Here is a 27,861-nt window from a genome sequence, read left to right on the forward strand (position 1 = left end):
ACATGGCCACCGTGGCACAGTGGATATTTCTGCAGCTAACATAAAGCAGTATAGATGCCAAATATGGATGCCATTTTTCTCCTAGTTAATAATGGCCAGAATATTTCTCTATACGAATTAACACGTGATTTTTGCCTACAACCGCTAAATAATTTCTTATTAAAAATATTTCCTCACCAGTCTCTGTCAGTTTCAGCGGGAGGGAGATGGCTGTGACGTTAAAATTAGATCTAGGTGACACACAGCTTGAAAAAAAAAAAAACAGCCGTATAATCGCTGACATTCAAATAGTTTATAATATTGTTCATCAGGCAGACTATCTTTAGCGTTGTAGTAAATTCGACCATTAGAGGAACGATTATATCTCTATTGTTTTAAGCTCACTTGACACACGTCGCTTGACTATGACGCCACATTCATCGCTCGGCTGCTGAAACCAAAACCAAAACAGATGAGCAAAAATTTGGTTATAAGTTATTCAGCGGCCGTAGGCGAATATCACGTGGTGGCCTGTGTAATATAATGTCTTATGCATCATTACCAACAAAAAAACACTACACCAAAAATTAGGTGTCTATTCTCCTTTAAATTTCATCCTAGGCAAAATATTGTCATGTACAAACAGAATATTATTGAAGACAAATTGCTTAGAAATTGCCTAATAGTATGTTTTAAACTTGTTTGATGACCTAGACAGGAAAAGTAGAAAGATAGGCTTGAAAATCAATATGCAGGAGACTAAGGTAATGTTCAACAGCCTTGGGAAGGAACAGCAGTTTACATTAGGTAGCGAAGTACCGGAAGTAGTAGGCGAATATGTCTACTTAGGACAGGTAGTAACCGCAGATCCGGACCGTGAAAAAGGAATAATAAGAAGAATAAGGTTGGGATGGAGCGCATTTGGCAAGCACTCGCAAATTATGACTAGCAGCTTACCGGTATCGATCAAGAGCAAAGTATACAACAGTTGCATCTTACTTGTACTCACCTATGGGGCTGAAACGGGGAGGCTAACCAAGAGGGTTCTACTTAAGTTGAGAACAACCCATATGGCTATGGAACGAAAGATGGTAGGGGTAACATTAAGAGATAGGAAGCGTGCAGAGTGGGGTCCGAGAAATAGCTCAAGTTTCCGACATTCCAGCGGAAATTAAGCAGAAGAAATGGACATGGGCAGGACATGTAGTGCGAAGAGAGGATAACCGATGGTCGCTTAGGGTAACAAACTGGATTCCAAGGGAAGGAAAGCGTAGCAGGAGGCGGCAGAAAGTTAGGTGGGTGGATGAGGTTAAGAAGTTCGCATGGCTCAAGTGGGTGCAGCTGGCACAGAACCGGGTTAATTAGAGAAATATGGGAGAGGCCTTCGCCCTGCAGTGGGATAGTCAGGCTGATGATGATGATGGTGATGATTTAAGCATGTTCTTAGACCTATGGTAATTATATATTTGCATCGCACATGTAATTTCACTTATTATGCTTGCTATTGGGCACCCCGTTCGCTGAAAGCAGAGAACATTTAGTAATTGTTGTTTAGGTAGCGTTGGTGTCTGTACACAGTTCGTACAGGAGGTGTCATTGCTATGAAGCCGATATTCTGACCAACGCTATATGAAATGTTCTGTATTTTAAACATATAACAATACGGCAGACTTATTTTGGAGCACACTTTGTATCCGATGCGAGAGGAAAATTGCGTAATGCATTTTTCATTCACTTGTGCTTGGTCGTTGTCATTCATTTGCTCCAGGACAGCACGTCATCAGCATGCTTTCCAGCTTTAGTCCAGTTCGCTTCTTTGAAATAGCTGGCAAACTGCAAAGTCTTTAAGGAGTCGCGCTAAAGACAGTTCATTGGACGAGCCGCAGGCGGAACGTAAGAGCTGTGCTATCGCACAAGATGCTAGCGGCAAAGCGATGGTAAAAGATGAGTGCAGTGCTTACCCCAGTTTCCGTTTTTCTGCTGCAGACAGCGATACTCGTAAGAACAAATTCTGCCGCTTGGCGGTGCTTGCAGATCATTCATTGTAGATGTGTAGTGCGTGAGGCACCTATTACCATTAATTGTTCAGAAATCGCCTGATGCTATACATGAGTAATAAATTCGACTTGTTCAGGGCATCGAAACGCAGTTGTATAACTCAGTGGAATGGCTTCGTCCTCGTGGCCCTTTGTGGCTTTCCTTTTTGCAAGCCGCTTCAGGGACGTGCCGCAGATTTTTGCGCTATGTTGCATGGTTGTAATGACGGTTATATTGCTATTATGTTATAGAACGTGGAAGCAAGAGATCAGCCTACGCGCACGTTGTAGGGATTTTGATAGTGGTGCCCAGATTTATCACTTATGACATCGGTTGTGCCTTTTATGTTTCTACAATCGTGGGTATTGTTTTCTATGAAGATGTGTGGCTGAAGCCAGCCTGCATATTGGGCGTGTCCCTGCCTTTGCCTATAGGCCCATAACAGTTACACGTCCGGGGGTTAGCTATGGTTCTCACTAAATGACGAACTCTGGCCAAATTCCTGAATGGTGAAAGCCTGTAAATAGATTTCGGGACAGATGGCGGATGTAGAAAAAGCAGCAGCAGCTGGGGCGATCGTTTTGCAGGGTGTAGAACGTCAGTATGACCTACCGGTGCCTTTAAACAACAGGCCCGCTGTAGAGTTCTACCTTCGGTCGCCCCTATTGAAACCGTCGGGCCACGCAGCTGCTTGAAACACGAAGGTATGACCCACGTAAACGAAGGCCACAGTGAGCTTCATTCAATCGAATTCAGAGGGCACGTCTTCTGCGGGCATGGATGCCGCACTTTCATGGGAATCGTTGCCTTATATTTTGTAAACATTCGATCACAGAAAGCCAGTTTGAAAGGGTTATTTTCTTACAAGCTAATCGAAGTGGTTTTGCAGAAGCAATGACTCGCTTGTCCAGGTCGTGCTGCAAAGCTTGCGTATGTTGAGAAACATTCTCCATTGCTGAACAATTTTGTGGCACCTACAGACAGCGCGTATATTTAAATATAGAATCGCTTAAGATGAAAAGGAAACGTTGTCAAGGTAACGGTGCGAATACAGTATGCTTGCCTGGCAAACTAGAAAAACAGCTGCAACCTTGTAAAGTAATCAACTAATTATCTGGAATTGATTTGCAACGGAATCTAAACGACATCATTTATCGGTTATTGTCAAACACTCAAACATTACCTGCGACGCATTAATGTTCCGATTACTTCAACTTGAACAACACACGTTTATAATCTGTTAAGGTTAGTATAGGCGTAAAATAAACTTCTTAACTTGCTGGATTTGCACTGGCAGCCTTATATTTAGCCACTAAGGCTTACGCCAAGGTTTCTGCACGTTTACCGGTGGGAAGAGAAAGTTTATTTGTCTAACTCATATTACTAAGGGAAGAGGAAGCATAGGGGAAAACGTTGCCTAATACGGCTTGAAATAGTACCCAGTGCCCCAAGTATACATCGACAGCAGTGAAATTGGTTACTTCATGCTTGAGCAACATTCATTACTCCCTTCAGTAAGAGAAACACCAACAACATAAAACTCGGTACAGCAACAAATTTCTAACCAAATAAAAGGCTCTACGAGGATCAGTGAAAGGCACAGTTTGAGATTATTTACGTTAGGTGCATTACTTGAGATGTCCTACTGCTTGACTACGTGTGGCTGGTTTACATAAAGTTAAAACATTTATCTGCGTTACAACTGAATTGTATTTAAAAAAATTCTTAAGCCGCTAGGGCTCACTTATAAACGCCGACAATCCCACATTACTAAATGGGCTCCGCTAATGCAGCAAATAATTTTTAATAATCGCAAATTTTTTGACGCTGCTTCAAACTCAGACCATTCTGTCTAGCGCTCCAGGCAGTTTACACATTTTGCTAGGTATTCAACACAGAAAAAAATCTACGTCTTGCCTATATACCTTGAATACAAGTTCAAAATTAGGCCTTGAGAATAGTGAATTGTCTTACAAAGAAATGGGCTCTTTTTTGATCAGATTTTGTTGGCAAACCAGAACAAAGGCAATTAGCACTAATAGAAGAGACATATGGTCAAGTTGATACGGTGACCTGATGAATAAACAGCGCTAAAGACGAGAACGAAGAGCAAGAACCAACACATAATAAAAACCTAAAGGTCGTTTTTTACAACACGGTTAGTGAAATTGTTCCGCGTCCTGTCTAGATTTTCTAAAAAATAGTACATTTTTATGTCATTTGTTGTCTCAAGGTGCAACACAAATCTTTTCCTTCCAACTTTTGTTTAAAAAGTTGTGTAAGCTGGGGGGTTGACATTTTCTGGTTTCGATATAACTCCTGAATGAGCGTCCGTTTTCATAATTGGTTTTATTCAACAGAACGCTAAGTCGAATATCTATTCAAGCGCACAAAGCACAGTCATATGAAAGGAAAATATATAAAGCTCATTCATGCCATTTTACGAAACGACATTTTTGCTAAGAAAAAGGTTTCAAAGAACTTCAGCAAACAATTATCGACAAAAACAGTCAAAGCTCCTTCAGGTTTTTGCAATCCTCCTTGCCCGATCTGCGACCTCATAGCAACTACGCCTCTTCCGCGGAACGCGCTGTGCCAGTACCTTCCATGAGAAATATGCTGAAGAGGTTGAGGTACGCGTAGTAGTAGGCGACGGCCAGGCGAGACCAATGCCAGCTTGCGTCGATAAGTGCAACCAAGAAGCTCACAAAGAGCATGGCCGCAAATAGTCCAATCCACACCTGAGGACAGAGAAAAAAACTGATATCTTTCATGGGCGGCGTTTCATCACTTGTAAAGTAGGGTGCACGTATTTACACATTCAATGTCAAGATTCCACAAAGAAAAACAGGTAACCAGGAGAAAAGAAAGCACTTATGTTCATTTACATACCGAGTCCGGTTTACAAATGCAGTAATCGAGACAGCCTTCTGCAGTCTTCTATAAATAGTCTTCTATAATCCGAAACCTCTCTGTGAATACCACGGCGCCCATTGCATGCAGTTATAGTCCGCACTGTAGAAACGTTGATCTCTGTTTTGCTTCGCTTACAGAAACCATTTGATGCTATTCCTCCGCTAGAACCAATAGCGCATCGGATCATGTACGTCATTTTACGCTCCTCTGCGCGCTCCAGCTTTGTCTTTACCCTGCTCTTTGAATGATTTGCCAGGAGGAGCAGCTTATAGCGCTCCTTTCCATTGCAGTTTTTTAATTTCATCAGCAGCTAAAGCCAATTCAAATGTGCTCAGTGCCATCGCATACAGTTAGCTACATATTTTCCGCAATACAAGTTACGCACAATAACCTTTAGTTTAAAATAAGTAATGACATAATAGCAACACCAGATACTTTCTTGCTTTCAGTACTCACAAAATTAAAGCTCATATTTGTATATATATTACCACGTGCTTCGGGGCGTCAGGAAAGTAAGAAGAGGCTAGAGAGAATAAGAAGAAACGGAAGGCACAGTGGTGTGTGATGGTGTTCCTTGCCTGACGCGCAGCGCTTTAGACTACCAATAAACACCCCCGTTACGTACTGAGTGCGTAACAGTTGTGGTGGAGGTGCGGGGTAGATAAACACGGATCCTCGTATGTCTTCGACGAAGCCGCCGGCTAGCTGGTGTGCCACCCCTACCATCTAACATGGCTCAAGACGGCGACGCTGACCGAACAACACTTGCAGTGAGCAACTAGCAGCACTACCACGAGCCGCGCACATTTGGTGGAAAACCTGACGAGGACGTCGACGAGTGGCTAACCAACTACGAGCGGGTGAGCCGGTACAATCGTTTTGACGCGACCGTTGAACTAGCGAACGTAGTGTTCTTCTTGGAAGGCACTGCCCTAGTTTGGTTTGATGATAATGAAGACTCGCTTACCAGCTGGGATTGTTTCACAGAAGAGGTAAAGGACTGCATTGGCGACGGATCCGCGAAGAAGAAACGCGCAGAACAAACGTTGATGCAGCGGGCCCAGGTACCTGGCGAGACATGCACCGCATATATCGAGGATATTGTGAAATTGTGCAAGGTGGTAAACCCTCGGATGTCTGAGGAAGATAAAGTGGGGCACTTGCTTAAAGGTATCGCTGTAGATGTCTACAATTTTCTTATCAGCAAAGACGATTTGAACTCTACAGCTGACTTCATCAGGCACTGCCGCACTTTCGAAACCTTGAAGTTGCGCCGTATCACTCCTAAATTTGGGCGACTGGCCAACGTACATCTTTTGCGAGCGTCGATGTCAGTGCTCCGGAGTCCATGGCTGATCTGGTACGCCGGAGCCTCAGAACATTGCGGCTGTAACCAGCTTTACAGCATCTTCGGAGCTTTTTAGGACTGTGCTCCTATTTTCGTCGTTTTGTGCCCAGATTCGCTGACATCGCATACCCGCTCACGTGCCTTTTCACAAAGATGCACCGTTCAATGGGACTACTGACTACGACTCTGCCTTCTGCCACCTCAAATTCTTTCTGACATCAGGACCTATCCTACGTCACTTCTGTCCTTCTGCCCCCATCTAGGTTCACACCGACGCTAGTGGCGTGGGCGTTGGTGCTGTGCTCATCCAGCGTCATGGCACCGATCAGCACGTGATAGCCTATGATAGTCGTTCGTTGAGCAAGGCAGAGCGCAACTACACCGTTACTGAACAAGAGTGCCTCGCAGTGGTTTTTGCAGTGCAACAATTTCGTTCCTACCTGTATGGCAATTTTTTGACCATCGTCACTGATCACCATTCGCTCTGTTGGCTCGTAAATCTTCGTGACCCTTGCGGCCGTCTCGCTCGATGGGCATTGCGGTTGCAAGAGTTTAACTTCACTGTGGCATACAAAAGCGGCCGCCAACACGCTGACGTTGACTGTCTCTCACGCTTGCCGCTTTCATCAACTGGTAGTGATTATGACAACTTTGATGACTACCTGGCGCCTATCTCGGCAACGTTTCCTGACCCTCAACTGTTCCAGACAGAACAACACAACGATCAGACTTTGGCACCACTCTTCTCTTCCGCTCATGATTCAAGAGATGCGCGTTTCTGCGTTCATGCCGGCCTACTTTACAAGAAGAATTTAAACCGCGGAGGTGCACGCTTTCTCCTCGTCGTGCCGGAAAACCTCCGCATTCCCGTTCTTGAAATGATGCACGACGATACCACGTCGGGCCACTTGGGTGTCGCCCGGACCCTTCATCGCACACAGGAATGCTTTTACTGGCCGAAAATGCGTCAAGTCATTCAGCGCTATGTAGCCAGTTGCGTCAAGTGCCAGCAGTACAAGGTCTCTGCTTCCTGTCCACCTAGACCGCTGCACCCTATTGCGCCTCCGACCACACCCTTTGAGCAGGTGGGCATCGACCTCTTTGGTCCTTTTCCGCGATCGTCTAACGGTAACCGGTGGATAGTGGTATGTGTTGACCATCTCACTCGATATTCAGAAAGCAGCCGCAATACCGTCAGCCACTGCTTACGAAATATCCCTATTTCTTCTGCGATTTCTCATCCTGCGCCATGGCCCTCCTCGAGTTCTGATCAGTGACCGTGGGCGCCAATTTACTGCTGAAGTTATCGAAGAACTCCTTCGTCTATGCAGCTGCGATTACCGTCATACAACGCCGTATCACCCGCAATCGAATGGACTTGTTGAACGGACCAACCGCACTCTGACCACTATGTTGGCGATGTACGTGGACTCTGATCACAAGAACTGGGATGAAGTCCTCCCTTTTATTACATTCGCTTATAACACTGCACAGCATGAGACGACTGGCTACAGTCCATTTTACCTCCTGTATGCTCGAGTTCCCCGCAGTAGTCTTGATACCATCCTTCCTTCCTCCCTCCACAACGAGCCTTCTATCGCCACTACTTTATATCGAGCCGAAGAAGCTCGCCGCGTTGCCCGCCTCCGCATCCTAGACTCACAGGAACGTTCGAAGGAGTGTTATGACAACCGACGCCCACATGTCTCTTATGTGCCCGGCGATTTAGTGTTGCTGTGGACGCCGCTGCGCAAGCGTGGTTTAGCCCAGAAACTGCTGTTTCGTTATAGCGGCCCTTTTGTCGTTTTAGAGCGCCTTAGTGACGTGAACTATGTAATTTCACGCCGCACCGAAAGTGGCCGATGCTCATTCCGGACCCAGGTGGTGCATGTCGCTCGACTAAAAAGGTTCCATCCCCGGCACCTTCCTTAAACTGCTTGTCCTGGGGCTTCGTCTGCGAGGGGGGAAGTGTCACGTGCTTCGGGGCGTCAGAAAAGGAAGAAGAGGCGAAGAAGAAACGGAAGACACAGTGGTGTGTGCTGGTGTTCCTTGCGTGATTCGCAGCGCTTTAGACTACCAATAAACACCCCCGTTACGTACTGAGTGCGTAACAATATATATATCCAGTCGTCTGAACGATACCATAGTCTCATTAGATAAAGCAAATTACCGTAATCAAAGCCAACACATCTTTACCTACTAAGGAGTCTATATGAAAAGCGTGGTATGCGGTGACCTTTATTCAACTTGTTCCGCTCATCGCAATATAAGGCGGATGTAAGCGTCCGGTATTTATATACTAGCCAGACATTTACTGCTCAAAGTGCCCTATCAGCTTAAGAAGCATGATTGAGCAAGGCCAATTTTCAGTGCAGCCAGCGAGCCCCTTGGAATCTGACCAGAAACAGCAGCCAGACAAGGAGCATTCTGACTGCTTAAATGTTCAGAGAAAAAAGGACATAGATCACATCTCCTTTTGGTGACTGGCCAACGTCACATCCGTTGCGAGCGTTGATGTTAGTGCTCCGGAGTCGATGGCTGATCTGATACGCTGGATCGTGCAGGAAGAATTGCTGCGTAACAAAGATTCTGCTTGCCAAACTGAACGCCAGTATGACGGTTGCGGTCTCCAAACGGAAACCGTGAACACAGCAACTTCCTGGACTCCGACCCTAAATGTGCCACGCCTTGACAGCTGTAGCCAGTATGACGATTTAATCTCTTTCCAGCCACGGATGGGATGAAGAACCTCCTACAAATGCGGGGTAGCTCGTCAGTAATGAAGGCCCGACTACAACTGCCATCCACACAAGTTTGCACACACTTTTACTCTGAACAGTGGCGCCCACAACCCGTGTGATACAGCTGTGCATGACCGGACACATCTCCCGGTATTGCCGTCGGTGGGGCCTGCTGCCACAAGACAATCGCCCGCTGCCCAACGCGTCCGATCGTTTCAAAACTGAATTTTATCCGACATAGATTTTGGATACATACCGCCCGGCATGGATTCGTAATAGATCGCCTGTTTCCGACCACATCCTGACGACGCCAACAAGACAGCGACGCTCACCGTCTCCTCGGCGCCGTTCTTCGCCTTTGGAAAACTAGAAGGCGCGGCCGATGAGGGTGACGTCGCCGGAGAATCAGTGTTTCCATTACCTCTGTCTGTTTTTATGTTAAAGAATAGGCTCCAAATATTCATTAACGGCATCCGCACCATGCCATTAATTGACACGGAAGCAACAGTCTGTGTTATGAGTTTAGGATTCAAGAATCATTTGGGACGTAAAGCCATTGTCAACGTGAATCAAGCTGTGGTATTCCGTGGTGTCGGCGGTGAATCATTGGTGTCTTTTTGTGTGTGCTACGCGAGGGTTGTGATTGGCAGCCAAGCGTTTTGAATCGAATTCATAGCGTCGCCTTGTTCCACAGATGAAGTAATTCTAGGTATAAACGTTTTGCAACAGCGCTGTTTTGCAACATTGCCGCAGCAGAGAGATTTCGCTGAATACCACATTGATGTCAGCTCTTGTAAAAACCTTGTCACTCGATTTGAGAGTGTTTTCTATGTCTAAAGATACCTGCGATGTACAGACAATTCATCAAAGTTGATTCATCTACCAATTTGTGCGAAGCTTTCGGCGCCGCAGTGGAACCTACGACACTAACCTGTGCAAAGGAGAATTTCTTGTGCCTCGTTGCATAAATTCAGCGACCAAATGCCAGAACTTGCTCTTGACTGTGAACTATTCAGAGAAGCCAGCCGTGTTAACTCGTGACATGAATTTCGTGCATTTCAATGAAGGTGTGTCGAATTCCATGGTGGCACTAAGTGACTGCGCTCTTGAAGAGAAAGCACACCCTTTTGCGGAGTCTCGAATCTAGGCGATGATAAACTCATCTTTGGGAACAAGGGCGCCAAACTTTGACGGACCTGCTCTCCAAGCATGCTTCGGTTTTCGACTTCGCCAGAGATCGTCAGTCACCGATTCCAAATTCTCGCATTCATCACTTGATTGATAGCAGAACCTTTCGCCCGATTAAAGAGAAGCCGTACCGCGAATTATGAGATTAATGCTTTAACCAGTTTTAAAGCGCTGAAATAGTGGAGTTTCGGAGCTATTTAGACTGTTCCTATTGTCGGCGTTTTGTGCCCAGATTCGCTGCCATTGCCTACCCGCTCACGTGCCTTTTTCACAAAGAGTCGCCGTTCAATTGGACTACTGACTGTGATTCTGCATTCAGGCACCTCAAATTCCTTCTGACATCGGGACCTATTCTACCCCATTTCTGCCCTTCTACCCCCATCAAAGGTCACATCGACGCTAGTGGTGTGGGTGTTGGCGCTGTGCTCATCCAGCACCATGTCAGCGATCAGCCCGTGATAGCTTATGCTAGTCGTTCGCTGAGCAAGTCAGAACGTTACACCCTTACTGAACAAGAGTGTCCCGCAGTCGTTTTCGCGGTGCAAAGATTTCGTCTCTATCTATATGGCAATGATTTTACCATCGTCACCGACCACCATTCGCTCTGTTCGCTTGTAAATTTACGTGACCCTTGCAGCCGGCTTGCCCGATAGGCTTTGCGGTTACATGAGTTTAACTGCACTTTGCCATACAAAAATGGCCGTTCACATGCTGACGTTGACTGTCTCTTACGCTTGCTGCTTTCGTCAACTGGTAGTGATGGCCAAAATTTTGATGGCTAACTGGTGCCAACAACAGCAACGTTTCCTGATCTGCAACTGTTCCAGACAGAACAACGCAATAATCAAACTTCGGCACTGCTCATCTCTGCTGCTCATGCTTCATTCCTGCATTCATACAGTTATACTTTATAAGCAGAATTTGAAGCCCGGAGGTGCATGCTTTATTCTTGTATTGCCGAAAAATCTCCCCTTTCCGGTTCTTGAAATAATAACCGACGATGCCACGTCGCGCCACTTGGGTGTCGTTCGAACCCTTCATCACACAGAAGAACAATTTTACTGGCCGAAAATGCGTCAAACCATTCAGCGTTCTTTAGCCAGTTGTGTCAATTGCCAACGGTACAGCTTCCTACTTCCCATCCGCCAGCTGCATCCTATTGCGCCTCCAACCGCACCCGTTGAGCAGGTCGGAATCGACCTTTTGGGTCCTTTTCAGCGGTCTTCGAACGGTAACCGGTAGATTTGGTGCGTGTTGACTATCTCACTCGATATTCAGAAACATCCTTCTTATATCCTCAGCCACAGATTCCGAAGTATCTTAATCTCTTTTGCGATTTCTCGTCCCGCGACACGGCCCTCCGCTAATTCTCATCCCTGATCGTGGGCACCAATTTACAGCTGGGGTTATTGAAGAACTACTTCATCACTGCGCCTCCAATTACTGTCATTCAGCGCCGTATCCTCCTCAAACGAATAGGCTTGTTGAACGCACCAACGGCACTCTGACCACTATGCTGGCGATGTACGTCGATTCTCGTCACAAGACCTGGGAAGGCATCCTCCCTCTCAATACATACACGCATAACACTGCACATCGCGAGACGACTGGCTACAGCTCGTTTTACCTCCTTTATGCTCGAGTTCCCCGCAGCTGTCTCAATACCATGCTTCCTTTTTCCCTTCCCAACAAGCCTTCTATCATCTCAGTCTATGTCGAGCCGAAGAAGCTTGCCGCATTGCCCGCCTATGTATATTGGAAACACAGGAACGTTCGAAGGAGAGTTATGAACATGACGCCCACATTCTTGCTATGTAACTGATGATGTAGTGTTTCTGTGGACGCCGCTGCGCAAAGGCGGTTTACCGCAGAAGCTGCTGGTTCACTATAGCGGACCTATTGTCTTTCTGGAGCGCCTGAGTAACGTGAACTATGTGATATGACGCCGCACTGAATGTGGCTGATCCTGAAGCATGACCCAGGTGGTGCATGTCGCTTGGCTAAAAAGGTTCCATCCTAGGTAGCTTGTTTAACGGGCTTGCCCTGAGGGCTTCGTCTGTGAAGGGGGGTGTATCACGTGCTTTAGATCGCCATGAGAAGGAAGAAGCTAGCGAGAAAAGAAGAAACAGAAGCTGGCGTGCCTTGCGGACTCGCAGGCACTAGACGAGAAATGAACACTCACGTTGCGTACTGAGCACGTGACAATATGATAACCTCACATAGGTGGGCTTATGAGAAATAATTTAAAAAGCCACAGAAGTGCTTCCAGAGGAATACCAAAACGCTTTTATGGTCAGAAAGAGGTCGCCATTTGTCTAGAACTCTTTCAGCAGCAAAGTGTTTAGTTACAGTTGCGACTCAGGCCCGTATGGTTGAAATACCTAAACATTTTAACACTTTTGGGAAAGATTCTAATTTTGTCAGCTGTATTACACCAAATAATAATTAGCTTGGATCGCTTGTTGTTTCTGGGTATATATACAGGAATTAAGTCGAAAATTTCACGTCCGATACAATAACTGACATCACGGCCGCGCTGCAACAGGCTTGGGAAGCTAAGTATTCTCTACATTTTATCGTCTTTTAGTTCATGATAGGCAATCTGAAATGAGAAACAGCTGCCTCTTAAAGAAGCTGGAGCACAAAGCAAAGACCAAATTAGTGAGAGTATGCGATGAACGCATTAAGCGGATCCTGTTTCGTGAATAGATTCCTCCACATTAGCATCCAGCCGACGTTTACAAAGCAACGACGGTAATCAAATTACGCTTGTTATCCTTGTTACTGGTTCAGAGGTCTCAATACCTCCAAATTTTTACTCTGCACTCGTGAATATTTACTATCATGCACGCATACTGCTGAGATTCAAGAAGTGCTGCAAAAGTTTATTTTATGTAATTGAAAAACGAAGTAATGATTGTCGTTCTGCCAGCCACGCTGCCAATTCGGCTATGCAAATAAAATTTCAGCACTACTTGTGATTTGGCAAAATAATAAACCTCAAGAGATAGCTTTGTACAATACATTGTTCTATAGGCTCGGTTGGTAGCGGTAATTCCGGAAGATACCAAATGGTTATTTTGATCAGCACGGAATACAAACCCGCTGTTTGCTATTGAATACATAGGGCCACGTGATCAATCGTTAATCAAAAATCCTAATAAATGCGCTTGAATACATTAGCCTTGATATATATCATTTCATTACTTCATAGTTAAAAACGAACGCTTAGCTAGGATGAAATGTCATTTCCGGAGCTGAAAATAGGGGTTAACTTTACTACGGTATTTCACACGCTCAGTCATGGGGACCCTGTATGTTAAGTTTGTTTATAATATTGTCTCGTGGTGGTGACAAGGCCACTGACAACAAATGAATAGGGAGTAAACTAAAGAAGCTCTTTATTGGACTGACATGCACTCGCAAAAAGACGAAGCGATTCGGCGGCGGCGATAACTGCAAGCGTGCTCGCTGGTCGTTGAACAGAGAATGCCCGTTTCACTCGTCACCGCTCAATTTAAATGCGGCGAATAAACATACACATAAATCCGTGAACGATGGCGTGGATTACCCTGTAACAATTTAGAAACATAAGTGCGTGGCTTGACCCTTCGAGATACATTTCGAAGCATCTTCCGAAACAAAGGAAATGATAAGGCGACAACGGTTATGTACAAACATAGAATACATAATCGACCTGCGCACTAAAATCACAGTGATGAGGTCACATGCCGGTGGCTGCTAAAAAAAAGAAATAGAGCTTTGAATGTTTCGCGGCAATATGCATGGCCGTTCGGTTACACCTCAGAAATGAAATGCGAGTTACCATTTTAAATATCATTACCACTTAAGGCCCAGGACGTGTTTAAAGCAGGAGCCCTGTGTCACCTTATTGTTGGCTGTGAGCGAAGCTCGCGGTAGCACTAGTCGTGTCTATCTTTCTTGGCATGTGCACAGTGCTCCAATGCTTTCACCGTTGTTACAATCAGTATTTCTTTAGCCCTCCTATTCTTCTCTTCATCAAATCAGATACTATGAAGTGTCCTTGATCCGCTCTTTGGAGAGAAAACCTATGAACACTCGGCATAAACTTGCATTGAATACCAAAGAATCTGCCATCCTAATTAAGCACTTAAACAGCATTTTTCGTTATGACCATGAGAGTATACCTAAGCTCCAGTACACGCAAGATTTTTATTGCAAACTTTCGTTTCTGCTGCCTGTTTTCCCTGTGTCCCGTCAAATTGCGTAATTCCTTCACAATTTCAGGACAAGCTGTATTTACAAAACAGTGTCTTATTTACTGATGTTTACACGCTCCCAGAGTTCCTGCGCCTGCGTAAATGCATCCAGTGTGCTTTTTGAAGCTTCAAAACCACTTTTAACGATTTGAACTGTATCGCCGCAAGACTGTTAAATTGGCAGCCTTTTATAGATCGCTACTAGCTTGAAGACGGCAGAGTGTATAGAAGATAAATCGAGTTCGTATACGCATTGAGCGAAAGTCACGACGCGTTTTTTACCGCAAGCTTCGTCAGCGCCAAACTAACCTATACCCTTTCTTCCAACTAGCTCTTCAGCATAGACTCGCAGACGTGGCAGCGCAGTTAATCAGAGTAACAATTGTGTAGCTCTCAATATACAAAGAATGATGTCTTCAAACATACTCGCGTAAGAAGGTGAATGCGCTTGTGATGACTGCGCTCGTACCCTTTCGCAACCCCCAGTTGGCGCGCTATATAACGTGTCGCCAAATTTATATATTGACTTTATCGATTAAGCCACCATGTGTACGCCCTCACGTTTCTCTTTATAAGATACATGCGTGGCTCTCGACATATTAGCAACAAAATCAAATTATCTATAGCTTAGTGCACAGGTCTGTCAAACTGTGCACTGTTTTGTGTAGCTTGAGGGATAATGAACACATACTTTTCAAGCAAAGGCGACTACTCTTCACAAAAGCCACATATTGTTTTGGTGTTTTTATAGGACCGAACTCGTTTGATAATATTATTTATTCATGTAAATACATAGGCGTACTCAGCAATGTACTCAGTTTGTGCTTTTCGTATCATTCAAGCGTTTGTTCGTTAAAGCAATGCAAAAGGTGCACTGTTTCGTACTTACAGCTAGTTAGGTGTGATAGCGCAGGCGTATGAAAGAGATTAAAAAGGCCTGTGAAAGGGAGTGCATTGGCGTATGAAAGAGAATAAAAATTCTTGTATGCTCGAAAACAACTACCTCAATATGAGATGTTTCATGGGGACTCACATCTACGTCGAAAGAGTTGACATAGCCAAACACGTTGGTGACGTACAGGTCAATCAGGCCCCCGCAGTGGCCTGCCTCGGTGTAGTAGAACTGCGGTAGCGGCTCCAGCGCTGATGCGCGGTCATACGTGGGTGCTACCGGACCCACTAGCATGTCGCACTCCTGTAAGCGAAAATGACCGAGTAGAGCAGCAGCATTGGTTTTGGTAATGTATTTTGCTTTCCTTGGCTGGCGGAGAGCTGTTGCAGACCTTTCAGTGCGGAATGTATGGTTTGTTGTCTCCCAGCCTTAACTTTACGTTTCGCACTATCATGAAATGACATCACCCATATATGTGCATATTGGAAACTGCTGATAACTTCTGAAATTTATACAATGAAGAGATTGTTTAGAGAAAGGAACACATCGTCCTCAAATACATCTAAGTAAGGTTGGTCTTATTCAGCTTTGTCAGTGGTGTTTGCTGAACAATATTCAGCAAGAGAATATATTATTTTCGCAAAAACACTTTAGTTGTAATGCAGGCCAAATGCAGATAGTCGCAGGCATCAAGGAAGCAACGGTGTTATTTTTCTCTCATTTTGGAGCTAACTGCCAAATTACCTGCGGAAATGCTATTCGGAGAGAAACACCAGCCTGTTACCACAGCGAGGACTAATACGCATATCTTCTGCATGGTCGCGGGCTTACAACTAGCATGTGTGTGAGGACCCGTGTACCTCTTCGTGTTTGCTTTCAGCTCACCTGACATTTGAAAGTAAGCGCATAAAATTATATGCTCTATAAACGATTCCTGAAACGGTGCCTAAAGAACAACCAATGCCCGTTCATTGTTTCAGACATCGGTATGGCGCTGCCTACACATGGTGCATAAACAATTAACCCTGTTATGGAGCAGCTAACTCGCTCTATATACTAATTCTAATAGCTGTTCTAAAATTGGTGTTATTCTTTATGAAATCTTTAAATTATTGAGGTGTATTTGTTTAGCTAAAAGTCCTCAGCAAATTTGGTAGCAGTATTATCGAATGGTAATAATTAAACATTTTCGTTATTGTTAAACCAGTCATTACTACACGCTTCTAAGATCACCCGTAACTAAGCCGCTGCCTTGTATAGACTGCAATTTTGGGTTTTCTCTGGCATTCATGGGAGTTCGACATTCTGCTGCGGATTTCGACACTCTGAGATGGCAGGCTGCAAATTTCATATCCGCTATGGTTTGGGCATTGGAAGGCACTTACCATTAGCCCTCCATTTTATTCGGTCACGCGCTCTTCAGCTACATCTGCGGTCAATAACCTTAAAGGTATCATGCCACGGTCACCCAATATATTACAGTTTGGCACTCTGCCAGATAATACTGAACCTTATTACTCTATTTGCGAAGTTTGAGCGCCGATATGAAGAGCAGAAGTTGACACTGCAAAGCTCCTACCACCGACAGCAATACCCATGTTGAAATGCTTGGTGAAGTCACAGAGCGACACCGGCTACTGCATCGTCTGCTGCTGTGCGGGCGCCGATAAATTGCCGATACACTGTATTGCGTTCGCGCTTGCTAACATGACTCCCAATATGCGTACCCAGCATGTTTATAAAAAAGAATAGACAGTAATGCAGAGCGATTTAGTTCCTGCCCAGGCTACCCAGGCATCCACCTTCGACGGACCGCCTCCATCGTTCGATGGCAGCACTGCCTCCACCGCCGAAACCACCGTCGCGCGGCCTCACCGGCCGTGCAATCCGAGCCAGTGATACGGCGGATTCCTTGCGCCAGTGTCATAAAAGCATACTAAAATTTGTGTTTCTTCTAATAATAATAGTCCCTCAAAAACTATTTTCAAAAATGAGTGCTTGTTGTGAATTGGCGACCCATATGGTGGGAGGGTTCGCTCAAAGCCGGTGCAGTGCGCCTGTTCCTGTACACTAGCTCCGCTCTTAAGGCGTCGCCAAAAATGATAATTTCCTTTACTTCGAAACAGTGAGTTTGAGATAAAGACGCTTCATGATCGAGTGGTTCATTTACTAAAACGTCTCGCTGATCGTTTACAAAGTGGGGTCCGCTGTGGATTAGATGCGAAGTAATTTAGGCCTAGAGACGATTAGGGAGAAGCCGTCGTACTCTTCGCTCGCGGGCGGCGTTGCTGTATATCTGTGAGCGTCCAGTTGTCAGCACTCGAATCTGTCCTTTTATCAGGCGTAGCTGTAATCTTACGGCATCCGATGCTTTAAGTCTCATGAGCTTGTCATCTACTTTCATGTTGCGGCTAGGTTCAGACTTGGGCCTGATATTGAGCAGTGTAAACGATGTTGCTAAGACGGGAAGGCCGGGGTATGGTGTACCTCAATGTAGTGCGCCGCGCCGTATAAACTATGCTGCGGCGCTGTCAGACGGTACCCAACGATTGTACACAAGCGCTTTCAGATGGCACTGTATACATTGCGCAACTTCTGTGTTGCTTTTAACACTTATTTTAGTGTACAATCTGCACGCCGTTCGAGCGGGTCAGCTCGCGCGCCTTTTGTAATCGCGCGCCGACGTGCACCTGAATCCCGCTCACAGATGCCGCTATTCCCGAGGTTAAAAGCGCTAACAAAGACCGACGAAAAGCTCCGTTTGCGGTAACCTCGGTAAGCGGCGTTACTGCTGTTTGGCAGGAATTATCGCGGCTTCTGGAAATACTGGAAGTAGTAGGCGAATATGTCTACTTAGGACAGGTAGTAACCGCAGATCCGGACCATGAAAAGGAAATAACAAGAAGAATAAGATTGGGATGGAGCGCATTTGGCAAGCGCTCGCAGATTATGACTAGCAGCTTACCGGTATCGCTCAAGAGGAAAGTATACAACAGTTGCACCTTACCTGCACTCACCTATGGGGCTGCAACGTGGAGGCTAACCAAGAGAGTTCTACTTAAGTTGAGGACAGCCCAGAGGGCTATGGAACGAAAAATGGTAGAGCGTGCAGAGTGGGTCAGAGAAATAACTCAAGTTGCCGACATTCTAGTAGAAATTAAGAAGAAGAAATGGACATAGGCAGGACATGTAGTGCGAAGAGAGGTTAACCGAAGGTCGCTGAGGGCAAAAAACCGGATTCCAAGGAAAGGAAAGCGTAGCAGGTGGCGGCAGAAAGTAAGGTGGGCGGATGAGATTAAGAAGTTCGCAGGGGTCAAGGGGATGCAGCTAGCACAGAACCGGGTTAAGTGGAGAAATATGGAAGAGGCCTTTGCCCTGCAGTGGGTATAATAAGGCTGATGATGATGATTATGTCAGCTACCAAGCCCTGCAGACTAACCAGCCGGTTTTACTTCCATAGCTGTTATTTGAAATTGTTTTATATTTTTGCCACTCTGCCATGACTTATCTGAATTTGTTACTCTTGTCTTTTTTCATATTTTTTTTTTTACCTGCTGTTTCTATTTTGTGTCTTTGTTATTTTGTTATTTGTTATATATATATTTTTTTTCTATACTTCTATATTACTTTTATATTTATGATCATGTATGACTGCTGAACTACCCTGTACTACCCCCCCCACCCCTTATGTAATGTCCCGAACGGGACCTTTAAGGGTTAATAAATGATGATGCTGATAATGATGATGATGGTGGTGGTGATGATGATGATGATGATGATGATGATGATGATGATGATGATGATGATGATGATGATGATGATGATGATCGCGGCTTCGCGTAATTGCGGTTGACACTGCTCGTGCACAGGGCATGCAGCAGACGATGCAGCGTCGGACTATATTGCCACCAGCTGCACCTGTGCCACATACGCAAGTTGTTCACGAAGAAATGCAATTATTAGTTTTAAAAATATATGCATCCCCGATGCAGCTGAATCTTTGAGGTTTATGTTTAATTGCTTGGTGCATCAGGATTAAGATGCAGTAAACAGTTTATATTCCGTAATTGGTATCATGACCACTTTAATCAATTGGCGCTCTTTATTTTCTCGATGCGCATGACACTGAGAGAACAGTGAGAGTTCTGAAGTGCGTATGGACGCTTTTTTATACATGAGAAACTTCTGTGCGTCTTTGGTGGTGGTACGAAGCACATGATAATCTGTACAGTACTTTTATACTTGGCTAGTGCAACACTGATTCTGACGATGTCTAATGAAGAACATAGAATTCAAGGGTATTTTTTATTCATAACGCGTAGTCATGCAGAATAGCTTGGATGCATTTAAGAGTAAAGGTTTCAGATACGAACACCCTCGCACATTCATACTACAGACAGACGCACAAAGGTTTCCTAGTGCTGCGTTAAAGCATCGTGTTTCTTGTAATCTTCCGATGATGCATAGTAGCTTTCACGATCTGTGTATAACACCTCTCGAGAAAAGGTGGACGTCTGTCCTGCCACATAAACTCAGTATTATGTTTAATGGTTAAGTGTTTGTGCTTCATTAGCATTTAGTGTTCATTAGACTGAACTTCTCTCGATGGCATTCACCATGTTTCTTTAGTATAAAGCAGGCGTTACATTACATTATACTCTCGAAAGAGTTTACATATTTCGCATGCACATTGCGATGATTGGAGATAAATATTTGCATTTACCTTGCAATATACATCTGAATGTTAGTTCACTGCCTTCATTTCTGTTCCTCATAAGCAAAGAAGAAGGCCCCCATGGGAGTTTTACTATAATTATTACAGAGACATGTTTAATGCATATAATAGCATAGAAAACAAGGTACTCCCGTGGTGGTTATTATGCACTTCACAAATGCTACGTTCCACCTACAGCACAGACAATGCGTTGTGTACAATATCATTGGCGCCCATTGTAAACTCTTTAGCATACATTTGCAGCATAGGGATTTCGTTTATCAGCAGTGTTCTGCAAACCTGTTGTATTCATTCCAGAGGCAGACCAAAAACCCTCTTACCTTCAGGAAGTTTGGAAAACTGGAGATGCATTGGAAATTACACGGGGTGGCTCAGAAGAAAATCATGCGTGCTCAAAGTTTGCGCATGTGCGTCATGTTGAGATCTAAGGAAACCATATATACGCACATTGCGAACTACCATGCCAAACTGTCCAGCCCAGTTTCCATGGACATCTCGAGCGCCCCAGCTGTAGTCAGGTGGCAGTTTGATCACGTACCTGCGAGTGTATGAGCGGACAGAGTACACGAGCCCTTACTCTTTTCTGTAGTAAACGTCTGGTGGTTGCATTGCAAGTTACGTGTAACGCATTTGCGAAATACTGCTCAGATTGCGGATGTCGAAAGCAGTGCTTGGCTACGTTCCAGGTATAGAGGCGATAAATTGGTGTGAGCTGTAACACACAGTCGCCAATGACTTTACTACATGTTTAGATTTGAAGTAAATTTATCAATTTGCCACGGGGAGACGTTAACCTGATATTGGTAAAGTGTTGATGATCACGAGTGTCCTCCCATAATACCAGAAACTTGAGATGCCTATATTTTGAGACAGCGACAAAATGTTTTGTCTCTGACGCCTGTATTCCGTAACCATTTTCTCTGTTTCCTCTAATGACTGTGCCGGAGTTTCCGGGATCGAATCCCGGCCTCGGCGGCTGCGTTTCGATGGAGGCGAAACGAAGTGGCGTCCGTGTGCTGTGCGATGTCAGCGCACGTTAAAGATCCCCAGGTGGTCGAAATTACTCCGTAGCCCTCCACTACGGCCCCCCTTTCTCTCTATCCACTTTCAATCCTACATTCATCCCTTCCCTTACGGCGCGGTTCAGGTGTCCACAGAGCAAGTGTGACAGATACTGCGCCTTTCCCTTCCTATGAACCAACCAACCAACAAACCAACCAAGAGACAGAAATGCATTGCATTATTTCATAAGAACACGGGCAATGGGGTCCTAGGAAAGGGCGTAGAGAGCAGCATTAGCAGTAGCTACCTTAGTTAAACGAGGCCCTGGTTTTGTCTGAACGACATGACCCTTATTCGATTCAGCTCAGGCCGAAATGCACTGTCCGCATGGCGTGATTTCTGGTAAGCTCTCAGCAATTACAGTAGCGTACTCTTTATAATATTGTTGAGAGCGCGAAATATCGCATTAACTTGGCTACCTTTCTGGCTGAGCAGATCACACGTGCGAGTGCCTTCTTGCTCATTAAGAGTTTGACTTTGCACCAGCTGGCAAATAAATTCCCTCTAGATTAAACAAACATTAAACCATATATCTTCCCATATTTTAAATTATTGTACGATGATCTCCTTGAATCTTTTGGGAAAATGATAATTTTTTGGTAGAGAAAAATGTCTTTGGAGACATGTTTAAAGGATATAATATCCAAAAACGAGGCCAAGCGCTTCCTCCATGCATGAACATTCCCACTCTCTATTTGCTAAACTGTTTATGGCCCTGTTCTAACCAGATGAGGACCAGATGTCTGGGCCACAAAATGTTTGGCAATGCCTTGCTGGGATGTAACAATGAAAGCAGTAAGAAATTTATTTCACGGTTAAAAACGTTATCTCTTCGCTCGTTCCTTTACTCTGGGATGTTATTCATACTGCAATTAGGAAACTGGTTATTTTCATTTCAAATAGACCATGCGGCTCCGAAATTAACGAAACTGGTTTATGATAACGCTTGGCTTTCTTTCTTCAAGTGGCACTGGTGATAAACCGAGATTTCAAGAGTTAAGAAATCTGAGGCCTTCTCACATTCATGGCGAAAAACTGTTTTCGCGTAGTTTTAAAGCATCATTTGGGCTGTGTGTCGAAGACTTGCTTTTTCATCTACCCTTAAAGCTACGCACCAACCCCTTCAATGTCTGTGGACACAATAGATAGAACTCGCACAGTAGTTATCTGAGAGCAGCAGGAATTGGCTGGTATTAGAAATTTCCTTCCATTCGATGTTTAATGAGAAATCAGAAATGTCTCACTTGAATCCCAGCGCCTGAACGACCAAGTCGAACATGAACCCTGACATGCCAGCGAACTTGGGCGTCCCATCGGCCTGCATCACCACAGTCGACATGGGAGGCATCTGCAGGCACGATTAAACAGAGGCTTACTTCATATAGTTCTTTTCGGTCGCTGTTCTGCGCATCTGTCATGCACGGCTGAGGCCTCTCACGAACTGGCGCCTACCGAGAATTATACAGACGTCCTAACACACTCGTAATCACTATACGTGATACCGCTGCATCTGTGCGGGAACCAAGTCAGTCAGACATTTTGCATGTTATGCCTCTTGCCTTCCCGTGTCCACCAAGAGCAGCACGGGTTCTCAATGAGTGTTAACTGCCTAAATTTTTAGATGTTGTGATTCTGGGGAAAATGGTCGCTAGGTTGCAAAGAAAACCTAAAGCCTTAGCCCGTTCTTGTCACACTTTGAAAACGTTTTGAAAAAGACCCTGTAAAAGGAAGCAAAGATGGTGATCAAGTAATATGGGCATTCCAGTCTCAAAGACAACAGAAAAAAAATCCTGTCCGAAAAAAAATATAATTTCTTTCTAACAGGTTTCTATATCAAATGTACACTTTTTTAATGTGGCATCGACACCGATATCTGCCATTTGAAAATGTGTTCCTCAAATATCAAAAGGTGCACCTACTTTTAGTACAAGTATTCGATTAACAAAGACTACTCTCTTGTGACATAACTTGACATGTGGCAGCGGGGGAGTGTTGAGGAAAGGATGATAAACGTGCACGTCGACCGTTTGAGCAGATATATGAGCATAAAGAAACTGCGAATAATTGTGCAACTCTGCGTTACGTACGTACATGGTGGCCGGTGATCCTCAGAGTGACGTTCTCAAGCTTCCCTCTCAAAGCCATTATTGTACTGCAGATGCTGAAGTGACTCGAGAACCTCTTTTGTGGAGTACTGCGGAGGTTGCACCACGTTGTCCTGTCAGCTGCAGCAGAAAGGTAAGGTTCGATATCGCTTGCCCAACAATCTGTTTACTACACAGTGGAAACATTCAAAACTTGGCGTGGAAGAGGACCAGTAAAAACTCCTCGTACCTCGTAGGATTCTGAAGCTTGCCATCTAAGGTGTCAAAACCTTAAACGGCAACCCGGAGGTTTTTTGACCCTTCGAATATTCTAGTAAAAATTTTACTGTAGGTTCTTTGCGTCCTGACGCACAGTAGAACATTTGGGCGCCGTACAACAATTTGTTCGCGCGCAACACGACTTTAAAATGTGCTGTTTTCACGGCTTAAGTCAAGACTATTTCTGCGGACAACACTGAGTTTCTGACGTCACAAACAGTATACCGGTGTTACTGTCCAGTTCCCGCGTGATTATGAAATTGTGAGGCTTATATTGAACTACCTCAGACATTTTGTGCTGCGCGTCATGATTTCCAGACTTTATTTTCACCATCCAACGCACGTACAAGTGTTTTTCTAATACTGAGTGTGACGTCACCATTTCGTTAACTGGGACGTCATTTCTGGCCATGAAAGCAGTTTCGGTTTCGATTTGCTGTTTTTCCTTTTAAAAAATACTTCTAATTAGAATTTGGAAAAACGTTTTTTTGTGTGTGTTTAGTCAGGACGTGCCGAGAAATGTAATTCAATCAAAAACACAAAATGATTAGAAAACCACCGGAGTTGCCCTTTAACCGGCTTTAATAAACGGTTCTCATGCGGTGCGTTTTAGATGCGTTTCGCATGTGGCAATTCTTTTCGTTCCCAGCAATTAATTCCCATTGACACGATGGCTCTGCAACGACCTATTCGAATGCACGTGATTTGAGAGGTACTTACGAGGGAAACACTGGGTAAATTTATTTGCCCAGTTAAGCTAGCAAAAGGAATGCTTGAATGCCTTGTGTGAGGTACATCATCAATATGATCTGAAGCTTCTTCATAAACACTTGCTTAACTGCTTGCAGATCATCTTGGAGGAAAAAATATTGCAGACAACAAGTGATTTTCTGAATTTACAAAAATAATTTTGCTATTCATTTCAGCAATAGTTCAGCATTTTGCTATCGGCCAGAGGCAGATGCCAAATTAGCAATGTGTAGCACATACTGATTTTATGAAATATTATCGTACCTTCGGTACAATATAAAGTTTAGCGTAACGGTCGTTTGGATAACAAAGCTAATACCTATATAAGCGCTGAAACTTTTTTATACTCTAAATTCAAAATGGCTCCTATGCGTGGTGCCCACAAAGCCCCTAACCTATCTCCTTTATGCTGTTAGGTGTCACAGAACGTGTGACAGATACTGCACCTTTCCTTTCACTGAACCAATTATTAATATTATTAAACTAAAGGGAAGTACGCACTCTAGCACGGCAAATTTGTTTATCTTTGAGAATCATCGTTCTACTTTTAATTTGACGGCGGGGAATAGGAGAATTGGGGATGTTAGGAGGATCAATTATATTGGTGCGAAAAACTGTTCAACTTCATTTAAGTACTAACAAACAGGACGTTAAGAATTTCTTACTGACGATCGTTTTTCATTATGCCCTGATGTTTTTGTTTGATCTTAAAGCGAAAGCTTTAGTAGCGCGAGTGACAGATATTTCCCTTTCTTTTCCCGTAAACCAATTTTAAAACCCCGGTGAATTTTGATGCATTCCATGGAAGGCTGGTTATGTTCCACAATGGGCGCGCATTGTACTTATCTTGTGCAGCAGCAACGCCCAGGTGTTCGCGTTTCTTTTCTGCGGATTCTGCAGTCTGTCGGAACTTTCTTTAGGGCGAAAGCCTTTATTGCCTCATTGTTGCCGTCAGCAAAAGTGTCACGCTTCTGCGGCGGCTCTGATTGGTCGAGACGGAGCGACGTCATGGAGGTCTCGACCAATCACAGAGCACCACCACAGTATGCGCGAATTCAAGCCTCATATGGCCATATGGCTATCAGTGATCCATTACCAATTAATGACAATATATTGATCTTGATTACTAACAACTGACTACTAATTACAGATCACTGATTACTAAGTAACGGCTAAGTAATAATTATCCTTTTTTGACAATAGCGTAATTATTTATATTAAATAGTGACATACTACTAATTACTAGTTTCTAATTACTAATAATTAATGATCAACTCCTAAAGAAATATAATTGATAATTAGCGACAGTTGCGCAATTATCTAATCAAATATTAACTAATTATACCGTTCACCCGGTAAAATCAACCAAACAACAGTAAACGTAGAACAATGCGAAGATACAAGGAGAGTGATCCAAGCGGAAGTCACTGGTTAATTGCACTCACTAAATATGACAGTAGTAGCTCACTTTACTCGTAGCAGCATTCATCGCTACATGTGCAACAGTCGTGTGGCAGAATGCAGCACTCCGGCTTTCGCCTTTCATCGCCTTAGCCGCCAAAGTGTCCTCGATTTTTTTTATTTTTGTAATGTACCATTCCTTCATCTCCTACATCTTTCTAGTTACTCCAATATTAACAAGAACCAATGGCCATTTCACTATCATTTTGGCAGCCATATATCTCTTTATTTATTTACCTAAGACTTCATCAATTGACAACCCGGTTTTTTGCTAGGCTAGGGAGGCACTGGTGTACAAGCACTTCGATTTTCACCTTGGTTTTGGGTGTTAGCATCAACTGCACACACAAAAAATTTGATGAACACGAGCTATTGTTGCGACTCTAGGAAGAAGGAAAAAAAATACACGGGCCTGCTACTGGCTCTATAGCTAAGCCACCCCCGCTGCCTTGCGCGGACAGAACAAAAAATAGAAAAGAAAAAGTGGGAGAGAAGGACGCGCGTCGCGATAGTCGTCATCCGCTACCGAAGTGGTGACGGTTGCAATGACGGCCTATAACAGGTACAGCCACCGGCAAACGGTGAGCCCCCGGGGCCCAATATTCCCAGCACCGTAGGGCCAGGAACAGCCACCCAACGGCGATGAACACAACGCCGACATACATAGCACAACGCGAGTGACTGCCAGTTCGCCACATATGTAGTTCGGTGCGGCATTGCCTTTTTATGCGCGTAGCTGCTAGACGTGTCGTGTATCGCGTTCATTTCACATTGCTCCGCACACTGTACGTAGTTATTGTATGTAATGTAGTCAGTAAAAGTGGCTTACGACGCCCAGATGGAAACAGAGCTCGCAAAACGTAGACCGAAAAGCTAGCCCTCGATCTCACGTGAGACCGAGGCTGCGGATAAATATTCTCCTTATCTTGAAGCATGCCAACTGGCTCCTTGACATATGTTACTCTTCTGTTGGGCGAATGGTAGAACTGTGTCGCAATAGGGCCGAACCTGTGGCGCTTGATATACCGCACCGCGCGGACGCCAGCTGCTGCGTGATGTCTCGACCGCACAACATAGGGCACCATGTGGCTTTTTATTGCATCGGGGTGTTTTGGAGCGGACAAAGCACATCACGTGGTCCAGTTACTAGGATCAAACGCGCGCAGAGACCTATTAACAGTGACATCGACTAAAACGCTTCACTTGGAACAGCTCAGCGAAATGTGCGACAGGTGACGTTTTGTTAGGGCATTAAACATTTTTAGACTGCTTAACGCATTTTAAGAAGGCAATGCGTCAGCGATGCGTTTGGATACTATGCTCACTGGCGGAGGTTGATGAAGATGTTGACGTGAAGTTCACAGCACGATAGAGTGGGACTTAAAACACTCGTGGAGGCCGTCTACGGCCATAGCAAAGCGCTCTCGTGAAGTTGCCAACGAAGCGGGCCTCTTCGCAATAAAGAAACACGGTCTCGGCGCAGTTGCGGCCATGTCAATTTCTTTCAAGGTTTGATCACTTTCCTTCTGCGCCAGTTTCCCGCTCTCCCCAGGGGGTCCTGCTGGCGTTGCCAAAAATTTAACAATGAAGATGACGCATGTACAGTTCCTCCACAGAAACGATTGACCATATTATACTCGAATGTAATGGTATCCATCCGGAAGGCGATGCAGGCGCAGTCACTCTTCCTGAAGCTCTGGGGTTTAGAGATACCAGTGGCCAGGTGAATGAACCTGCGGTGGAAGCTAGCAAGAAACGATTGGAAGATTGGTGGCATAAAAGCCCACAAACTACATAATTGTAGTAATGTAGAAACAAAAATTCAATAAATAGAATGATGGTATAGTTAACCAATCTACAACAAAAATTAAGATATAGGGGGAAAATTGGTATATCAACTGCTGCCACCCCGTTTTAAAGGGGACGCTCATATATTCTATCCATCCATCCATCAATCCACCCACTCATCCATCCACTTCATCCATCCATCCATCCATCCATCCATCCATCCATCCATCCATCCATCCATCCATCCTTCCATCCATCCATTCGTCCGTCCGTCCGTCCGTCCGTCCGTCCGTCCGTCCGTCCGTCCGTCCATCCATCCATTTGTCCGTCCTTCCTTCCTTCCTTCCTTCCTTCCTTCCT

At 44.7% G+C, this 27,861-nt stretch overlaps 1 long non-coding RNA gene across 1 annotated transcript in view; it reads left to right on the plus strand.

The window, feature by feature from the left end:
- Positions 1-27,861, plus strand: part of LOC146209388 (uncharacterized) — a 37,201-nt gene that overhangs the window by 3,236 nt on the left and 6,104 nt on the right. The window contains exon 3 of the long non-coding RNA XR_014703430.1: positions 23,298-23,377. This is a non-coding gene — a long non-coding RNA (uncharacterized LOC146209388). The remainder of the gene's footprint in view (positions 1-23,297; positions 23,378-27,861) is intronic.

This window comes from Amblyomma maculatum, chromosome 1, assembly GCF_055883805.1.
Source record: "Amblyomma maculatum isolate TAMU_Amacu chromosome 1, ASM5588380v1, whole genome shotgun sequence".
Classification (NCBI taxonomy): Eukaryota; Metazoa; Arthropoda; class Arachnida; order Ixodida; family Ixodidae; genus Amblyomma; species Amblyomma maculatum.